Here is a 10443-nt window from a genome sequence, read left to right on the forward strand (position 1 = left end):
CGATCTTCCTCCAGGGCAAAACTAAGCAGTGATATGAAATATGTGTCTGATTTTAGCATACAAATTGCTTCAATGCAATTATAATCGGGGGGTGGGGTGGCTTATAATTATCAGTTTACAGCAGACTTGGAGTGGGAATGTAACCCTTTCTTTCCTTTATCATTATTATTTATTAAATTTCTATACTGTTGTTCATCGAGGATCACAGGGAGGTTTACAATGTGTGTGTATGTGTGTGTACAAAAAATAACATAGTAACAAATGAAAGTTTTTCTAACCCCATTAAGAAACCTGTCCTAAGGTTAGAGAAATGTCCCAAGACAACATTACATGGCTTGTGCCAACCTATTGACACCCCAAACCTTTCTTAACCGTACCCTGACCACTTTCCAATGAAAAAACGATAGGGTGTTGTTGCTATCCCAATTCACTAACATTGGCTGGGGTAGCAAATGCACCCCAATGGCAAAACACAATGCTTTTCTGGGACATTTTAGGCCAAAGGTAAAAAGATTTGTTTCCAGGAGGAAAATGGTAACTACACTCTAGTAACTGACTGAATTTTGGGTACATGGTACAGGTTACATTTATGTGAGGAGCACCCTGTAGGTCTACTTATGAAGTTCAGCCCTGAGGATAACCCTTCTTCTGAAGATACTATTTACACAGGGAGGAAATTGTTCCATTGGTGGAGTTGCTATGCCATTTTTTCTTTCAAACAATGCTATGAGGTAGTTTTGGCTGAGACAGAAGTTTCTTTCACTTGTTGCTCCTGTGAAGGAGATAAAGTGTGAAAAAAGGGGATGAGGCTTCTCTGGGGCCTGCCTTCACCATGCAAATCTGAGGGGGGGGGACTTTGTTGCTCAGGGCTCCAACATCTGGGGAAGCCAACCTGCACAGAGGTCTATGCACAATGACTTCCCCAGCTCTGACAGTCAAATAAACATGGGCGCATTGGCAGGGCAGGGAAGTAGAGAAAGCTGCTAGACAGTGCAAGTCTTCGCAAGTCTACTTAGTAGTATTTCCCCTTGAATTCAATGGGGCTGACTCCTTGGTAAGCGATTGCCTGAATGCAGATTTAAATGCCTGATCCAGAAAGACAAGATAGGGGAATTGCGCAGATTCAGGAGAAAATGAGTCCTCTGTTCGCCAACAGTGCAATTTTGCGACAGTGCAAAATTAAGTTCCATGCAGTTCAGTGGGATTTTACTCCCAGATAAGTAGACATATGATAGCAGCTCCCCTTTTTTGAGGGGATGAGGCGTGAGAGAGAAGAAAAACTGGAAAGGTAATCATATTGTGCAAGTTTCAAATATATGTGGAACTTACACATATCTCTCCACAAGCTTTGTATGCAAGTTCTCACATTTATAGCTTAAAGGAAGAAGGTGTGAGTTTTTTCTGCATCATCTTATCACTTTTTTATTATAATATGCAGTCTCTTTACATTTTTGCTTGATCCTTGTCTATTTTCCTGAATTTTTGGCTTGCTTGTCTGAAAAAGTGTGCCTCATTAAGTTCTAACAGAAAAACAAAGTCATTTGGAACAGCACCACCTATTGCCTGGAGGTGTTAGTTATATAATAAATACACAATTTGTAAGTTTTAAAATTGATATCTCTAGCCTTCTCAATAAGAGGAGATCTAGAGGCTGGGAAAGAAATCCAATTTGATTTAATGCAAGCAATATATTTGGGAGGCAGGAGAGAAGTAACTGGTGTGTGTGTGTGTGTGTGTGTGTGTTTCTGTGTGCAGACTGAGTTTACCATTTTTCTATAGAGAAAACTGTGATATGTTTAATATATAAAAAGAAGCACAGATCCCTGAAAAAGCCTAAGAAACATGACTGAAAAGAGTGACACATTAAGCAGGATAAGATATGTGCTGAAAGAAAAACAAATCTTAATTGGATATTTATTTTATTTATTTCATTTATTGAATTTATATACCGCCCTTCATTCATAGTTCTCAGAGTGGTTCACAACATAAAAATAAGAGATACAAACACAAAATACATAATAAAAACAAGAACAAAAAAGCACAAACTAATAACCCTACCCCAGGCCATCTCACAAAGACAGTTAAAAGGGTATAAGATATTAATCAGCCCAAGGCCTGGTGGAAGAGGAACATTTTCACCTGCCACCTAAAGATATGTAATGAGGGTGCCAGGTGTCCTTTCCCGGGGAGAGCGTTCCACAAACAGGGAGCCACTGCAGAAAAGGCCCCTTCTTGTGTTGCCACCCTCTGGATCTCTTGTGGATGGGGCACATAAAGGAAGGTCTCAGATGATGATCGCTGGGTCCAGGTCAGTTCATATGGGGAGAGACAGCCCTTTAGGTACTGTGGTCCTGAGCCACTTAAGGGTTTTTAAGTCAAACCAGCACTTTGAATTGGGGCCAGAAACTAGTTAGCAGCCAGTGCAGTCAGACCAAGATTGGTGCAATATGTTCAAACCAGTCCTTTCTTTTCTTAAAAGAAAATGTTTGGGGGTACTCTCATTTTCCTACGCATATTGAAAGAGGCCAAACTTAGATTCACAAAATGTTTAGGGGTATGCATACCCCTGTGTCCCCCCCCAAAAAAAGCACTGGTTCAAACGATCTTGCCCTGGTGATATGCAGTGTGTCCACACACCAAAAAAGGATGATATGTAATGTCCGTGTTCACAGCTTTGAAAAGAGGGTGGGAGAAATTAAAAAAAGAATATATACCAAATCCTTGAAACTGAGAAACAGAAGAAATACCAAGGATCAGACCCAACTGCTCAATTCTATGGATCAAAAGTTATAGATGAATAACAGTGACATGTACCAAATGGAGCTTCAAGATAGAGTGTTTTTCAAGGAGGGCCATGAAAGGTAGAAATATCTGCTGGTGATATATCAGCTGGGGTAGGCAACCTGTGTTCCTCTAGGTATTATTGGGCCCCAACTCTCACCATCCCTGACCATCATTCAGGCTGGCTGGGACTGATCAGAGTTGAAGTCCAGCAATACCTGGAGAACCACAGTGTCCCCACCCCTGATATATCCGTTTCTATAGACCCATGAAGAAAAAGAGGGCACACCTGTACATCATTTCCCTTTTCAACGACTCTTTGCTAGTTGATCAGCTCTGGAATGAAGAAGAAAATCCTTAGCAGTACAGTCCTAAAAGCATTGACTCAGAAGTCCGTGTCACTCTGTTCAATAAGGTTTCTGTGCACAGAATTGCAGCCTAACAGTATAATTCTGTAAGTATCTACCCAGAAGCAAGCCCCATCAAGTCCACTGGGGCTTACTCCCAGGTAAGCAACCACAGGTTTACAATCTCACATGAAATTTCCTGTGCATGCACAGCATATTCTGGATCTCCTGGGTTGCCTGGTGATCTCCTTTTGCAAGCTAGCATAGCTAGTCCACATGGCACTGTGTTCACTTGACTGGAAATGTACATGTATAGGATTGTGTCATTAGGTTACCTTCTCTTCTAGTGTCACTTTTACAGTCAAACATGCACTCGAGTCACTAGAGAGATGCCATCCTTATTTCCATCCTTAGGTGAGGACACAGATAGTCTAAGAAACGGTGAGGGTTTCACACAGCACTGGAAAAAGATGGCGCGCTCAGACACTCTTGCTTCAGCAGATGGCATTTGTGGTACTCCCAAAAAGCTTTCACAAAATAAAAGGAATGATTAATAAAGCAAGAAGGACAGGCAGCTCCATAATGCAATGCAACTTGAGCCAGGCAGTTGGAAGTTAGGAAGGGAAAGAACAGGAGTCTTCAGATTGGAAATGCCTGAGAGAAAACACAAATGGAGCTAAATATACTAGCAAGAAAGACATCCGGATTTCACTCCAGCAGCAGATCTTAAAGCAGATTAATATATTCAGTCCATAAAGGAGCCAGACAAATGTAAGACATGTGCTAGTAACTCACTGTAACAAAATTGCAAACATCACCGTTTCTGTGAGCCCTAAGCTGTGAAATGTTGAGCTACATCAGCTTTCCCCGACCTGGTGCCCTTGAAACACTTTTGGACTACAACCCCCATCATCCCTGAGTACAGTAAGAAAGAAGGCAGAACATCTGGAGGTCACAAAGTTGGATAAAGCTAAGCTAGGTTCTGAAGCCAGGCCACTGCTATGCCGAAAGTGTACTAGCTAGATTTGGACAGAGGAGTTTCTGAGTTTCTTTGTGTCATACTTCCTCCAATTTTGCAGTGTAGTTCCCAAACAAATAATAATTGCTTGTAAATATGTGTCTAGATTTCATACAAAAATGTAGCTATTAGATGTGCATTAAAATGCTGGCAAATTTTCCTGATGGTTTATTTCTTTCTTTTTTTAAATGCAAACTGATGTGAAAATGTGGAGAACTGAATATAAGAGTGGAAAACTTAAAGGTATTGAAATTGGCAGATTCAGCCATTCGTACCCTCTGGCATGTTTAGAGTAGGTATATTTAGAAGTCTTCTAAAATCAGGCTTTCAATTTAATTTAAAAGAGCTTTTTTCTTTTTTTTTAATCCTTAAACCCCGCTCAGCTGGGTGGAAATAGGTAGCCCATTTCAAAATGCTCCGGTAATGAAAGAATTGCAATTTCCACAAGGCATATAAGTTGACCTGTTGCAGCAAAAGAGACAACGTGTCTTGTAGCACCTTTAAGACTAAGACAATTATTATGGCATAAGATTTAGCAGTGTAGAGCCCACTTCATCAGATTCATGAAGTGGAATTCTAAACTGGCAAGTATATATACATAAGGTTCTGGGGAGGCAGAATGCAGAGGAGTCAGAGAGAAATTACATGCACATTGAACACATAATAGCAATTATGTAAATGGAAAATAGTTACAGTTAACAACGACTGTTAACAAAGTATTGTTGGTGATAGCACAAAGCGTCTGGCATTAGTGAACTTATTGACAAATGTAGCAGATAAAAACCTGTGATGTCATCTGAGCCACCGGTGATAAAATTGAATTTCTGTAAAAATTATAATTGGGCAACTTCATGCTTGTGCTTCCCTTTGAAGTTCCTTCATTCCAGAGTGGCTATTTCAAGGTGACCAATGAGTGCGTTGTGTAGGGCCAAAACACTCTTCTACTGTTTTATGAATATTGCCCTTTCGGGTGTCTAGTTTATGCCCATTGATTCATTGATGTGGAAGCTGGCTTGTTGCCACCAATGCAGACTGCAGAAGGGCATTGTGGAAGTCTTCCAAAGAGCAGAGCTAAAGGTGAGAATTTGGTCAGGCTTGTGGTCCCCAAGCATTGGGAAGCTAAGATAAACAGTGAAAAAAGTAATGTGTGAACAGAATGAAAGTTATCCTAGAGCTCTCTTGTGGGGTAATTCAAAAGGGAGAAAGAATGCAGTTGACATTGATGAAGTGGTGAAAGAGTACATTCACACTTTCCAGAACACCCTTCAAAGAGCTTTTCAGTCCTACTGAAGGGAAGGAGGTGTTAATATTTTAAAAGAAGCATGGGCAACTGTTCCTGTGTCTGCTCATAGCTCATTATATTTTCTCTCCCTTTCTCTACTGCTGAAAGAAGTGGTGCATATTTTAAAACGTGAATAGAGCAGTAAATACAAAACCCACGAATGCTCTATCCATTCCATGTTATAAATTTCTCTACCGTTTATCAGCAATGGATAACTGTAAAATTGGAGCATGAACCATAATTAGAAACACAGCTCCTGGTTATATTTTAACCCCAGGAAGAAAGAGAATAGTCATAGTTGTCAATGAAGAATAAGCAGAGATTCATGAATTTCAGGGTTCTGCCCTAGCAAATTCCTGATTTAATTTCTACTTCATTCATTCATTGTATTCATACATTAATGTATATATTTCATATACATTATATTTCATTACAACTATTTTACATCTAAGATGCGTTGCTGTTATTGGCAAGCGGAAAGTACACACTTGAAGAATTACTTTTAAGCAGCTGTACGTATTCTTCACATTATACTTTTTGTGGAGAATGCTTAAACATACCCACAGGCAATTTCCTGGGCATGTAAGTGGTGACTTGTGAATCAGTTTCAATTTTTAGACAAAAATCCTGCAAGGATTGCCTTGAGCAGCATATTCTTTTGAAAAAAAAATAAACATCTGATGGTCACAGTATTCTAAAATGAGGCAGTGTGCATTCCATTGCTAAATGGTTCTTCTAGTTAAGATATTCTCAGTAATGTTTAACCCACTAAATACCACAGTGTATGTCTGTTAGCATGCCACACAAATTCACAAGATTAGAGAAAACTGGGGACTCAGAGTATCCATCGACTGGCTACTGTGTTTCTGCTTGATTCCTGCCAATCCGTCCCTTTGAGGGATGGAGTAACATGGTTGTGGCTCTTCATCATGTAGGGCAGTCAACAGCGCCCCTCCAGATGCATCACAATTCCCATCATCATTGACCATTGACCATGCTGGCTGAGATTGATGGGAGTTGTACTTTACCAACATCTGGAGGGCACAAAGTTGACTACCCCAATGGATAGGCTTATTCATTCACTCCTAGTATCCCAAACCAAACAAAATTACTTACCCTTAGATATGGTTTTACGTTTATGGGTCATGCCTCCTTCCAATAAACATGCTTCTAGCATTATCATACAAATGCATATATAATTTGTCCTTCTCTGTATATCTTCATTGCATGAGCCTCTTCCTATGATACATTTGACTTACCTGACAGGTCTCCCATTGTCTCTGCAGGCTTGTTACCAACTTTCCTAAATTCTGGGGTATTGAACACTCAGATCATCCCTTGCCCATCAAAATCAAAGAGTTCCATGTCCTATGATCCCAAGTGAGCATCTAAGAATGATTCCATTTCTTTGGCATGGAGTGAGTGAGTGTGTGTGCATATGTTTGCATGTAGAGCATTTACCCAGCTAGTGAAATTACAACTTACACTTTTCAGTTCTGCAATATGCAGGCAGCTCTCATTTTGCAATCTGCTGTGCTGCTTCAACAATCTCTCTTTTTCTTTTTACAACAAACCTTCGCAATTGAACGCAGCTATTTTTCACTCCTACCCATATGCTCTTTAGAGAGGGCGGAGGGAAATCTGTGCTTTTCTAAAGCAAAACCCATAACACTGATTATGGAAAGCCTAAGACCTTTTCAGTTCTTCAGCTATGAAGAACAACTGTGTGTAGGCAGGGATGGTAGCAGCACCATAGCAGGCTCCACCCTCCCAACCTACGCATATTATTGTGAATGTCTGAAACAAGCCTATTTACACTGAAGCCAATTTCTAGGTTGGGGGTGAGAAGCCTTCCACTGCAGTGCCACCAGGACTTTGCCTGCACATATTCATTTGACACACCCAAATGACTCACTTACCTAGACTCACTTACCTGGAATTCAGTGGGACTTGCTTTTGAGTCATGGTTTGTTCTGTGAAAGGGGCTACATTCTGAACTGAAGTGCTTATCCCTTTTGGAGCAACCATCCTCTCCACTTTTACAGGGCTCTTACCATGCAGTGATTGCAAACTTGGGAAATTGGGTCATCTGAAGTCGTCTTCAGAAGCCCTCAGTTTTTCAGTCCCCTCTTCTCTACCTCTAATCTATATTTTGAAAGTGTAAGCTCAGAACCTCTTACTATTCAGATGACCTATAAAAAAAGTGGAGGGGAGCTGCTAACACAAAGAGGTTATTATGTGCATTTATAAATACTATAGCATAAAATGGTCCTGCTTCTGCATGAGAAGGAAGAATGCTATTAATGTAGCATTTATTTTGCTTCTGGGAAGAAGAGGGCAGCTTTAGGAAGGGATGGTGAGTTTTTTTTAAGCAGGTAAAAAAAATGTTTTCTGATAAAGAACATAGAATGGAAGCATCACTTCTGATCACGAGTTCTATTTCTTGCCTGTTTCCCATTAACACCTTTCCTTCTAAGTAGGTTTTGCTGAATACCTAGGAAAACTAAACAAGATGCTAAGTCATTGAACATTTTATTCAGCAAAATCTTCAATCACACTTAGTTTTTATATATCCTTCCTTCATTTGCATTGCTTTGTACCTTACTGCTTGAGTGTTTCATAGCAAGTCATTCATTAAGCAATCATTTTATTTCTGTTCACAGAAAAGCTACACACCTTCCCCCCAACACACACACACGCACACACACACACAAGCTTTATTATTGTGATATATATTTTGAAACAAAATGACTTTCCATAAGCTGAACGTGTGTGTGTGAGAGAGAGAGAGAGTGAGAGAGAGAGTGCATGTGTGTGCATGCATGTGCCCGGACAGAGGTGCACACATGCATGCACATACATTTTAACAGAGGAATCAGGAGCAATAAGTTCCTTTTTTGCACATTACACAATCACAATTTGCACAATCCTTATCTCCACAGCATGGGAACTGCTGCAGTGCAACTCCTTCCTGAACCACAGAAATAGCATAAATGGATGCTCACAAGGTAACTCTTCCCCAGCATAGCATTGTTACCCATGAAAGCCCGGAAAATATTGGCATGGAAACAAGGTGCACATTTTCCATTTTGAGAAAGTATTGTCGGTGCTATTTATATAATGACTGCCATGATGGGTTGGCATAACAGGAAATAGCTGCTATGGGTGGATGGCATAACACAAAATGGCTACCACGTTTACAAGAACAGGAGAAGGGCCACAAAATGGTGCAGACTTCACCTTCCATCACTCCTCACCCCCCCCCCCCCGCAAACAATGTGGAGGGGAACCAACTACATCAGCCACTGCTGTCATGACTTGGTCTCTCCCACAAATGCGAGACGACTCTGGCTGTTAATTATTTCAGATTTATTGCTAAAACAACTACTCATCATCCTCCCCAGAAGATGGAGTTGCCCAAGCTGAGCTCCTCCCCGTTCCCAAGCATGGAAGCCCCCACCTTCTTTTCCGATATCTTTCATGCGTCTCGGCCACTTTTGAGATCCTAGGAGATTTGGGAGAGAATGCTTCCTGCATTCCAACATCTGACTCACTATTGGAGCTCTCACACAGCCGCCTGTCACTATGGCCCTGTCTTTCGTCTCCCCTTTGTTCAGAGCTCAGATTACAGCTGCTCTCCCCATCCTCTCTGCCTTCCACTGTTAACTGTTCTCTCTCTATGCCTGCTTCTTCTTCCCCTGTCACCATCTGAGCTTTGCTGACAACTGCCTTGCCTGCTTATAGAGACAAGTTCTTTGCAGGGGGAGTTGGGTGTCCAGTCATTAATTCCAAAGAAATGTGGACATGTTTAAGGGGGTATGTTCCATGTAGCAGAGGTTGAGCCAGTTCAAACAGGAGCTGAGCAGGAAGAGCAAGCATTCTTACATACATTGTGGATTTTTGAGGGGATATTTACTGAGACTGCTCACAAGTGCCATAGGAGGTACTTGAGGGACCACTGCCACCCACAGGTGCCACGTTGACACCTCCTTATCAGTCTCAAGTAGGTTCACCTTGAACAAGGCAGATTTTAAAATGGCCTGGCCTGATTTCATCTGAGGTGCTAAAGATCAAAACCTCGATCTCAAACCGAAACAAAGCCGAACAAGATATTTTTTTAATTTGCTCAGTCCACAACAGATTGCTGGTCTTGGGTAACTGAACTGGAAAGTTCATTATAAACATTTACGCAACAGACAATTAATGATATAACAAAACACACTTAGTGTGATGCAAATATTTTGTGTCTATTTGCATTTAATTTCATCTCAAGTGTTTGTTTTAGCAATATGTTTTTCATTAACGGTCCTCCTTGAGACAGATCAATGATACCATCTGTCTTAAAAACCTACTTACCAAGCTGTCTTCGTTCAAGGCAGAATCACTTAGATTCAGATGAAGGAATGCAGTTACATCTGAAGGAGAGGGGGGAATATTCAAGCACATTTCATAACTAAAAATTGCTTGCAAAAAATAAATATCAGTTTATCTTACTTAGAAGGCCATAGCTCAGTGATCATCCACAGACTTTGCCCAGAAAGAATCCCAAACTCAATCCCTAGATCTCCAAGAAAAGGCACCCTTCCTCAACCTGGTGCCCTCTGATGTTTGAATTACAGCTGGATTATGTGTTATCTGTTTTGGAACAGGGGAACACCCTTGCTGTGGGATGCATGCTTACTGAGGTGCTATATGTTAGTGTGAATCTTTTGGGAATTTTTGGTTGGTTCCGTGTTCCATGGCACTGTCCATCACTTCAGTTTTCATTTTGTTTAAACAATTAAAGATGGAAACGTAACTGAATATAATTTAAAATAATAAATGTACCTTATTAGGTCTCTGAATCCCTATTTCTGGGTCAGCCTAAAAATGATTTCTTCAGTTCTGACATCTCCAGACCTCTCTTATTATATTATTTTAATTCTGACCTGAAATAATATATTTATGTACCAATTCTTCATCTTCACAGTTAAATGCATATATGTGTATGAATCCATTCATTCTCTTCTGCTACG

The sequence above is a fragment of the Podarcis raffonei genome, chromosome 1 (assembly GCF_027172205.1).
Source record: "Podarcis raffonei isolate rPodRaf1 chromosome 1, rPodRaf1.pri, whole genome shotgun sequence".
Classification (NCBI taxonomy): domain Eukaryota; kingdom Metazoa; phylum Chordata; class Lepidosauria; order Squamata; family Lacertidae; genus Podarcis; species Podarcis raffonei.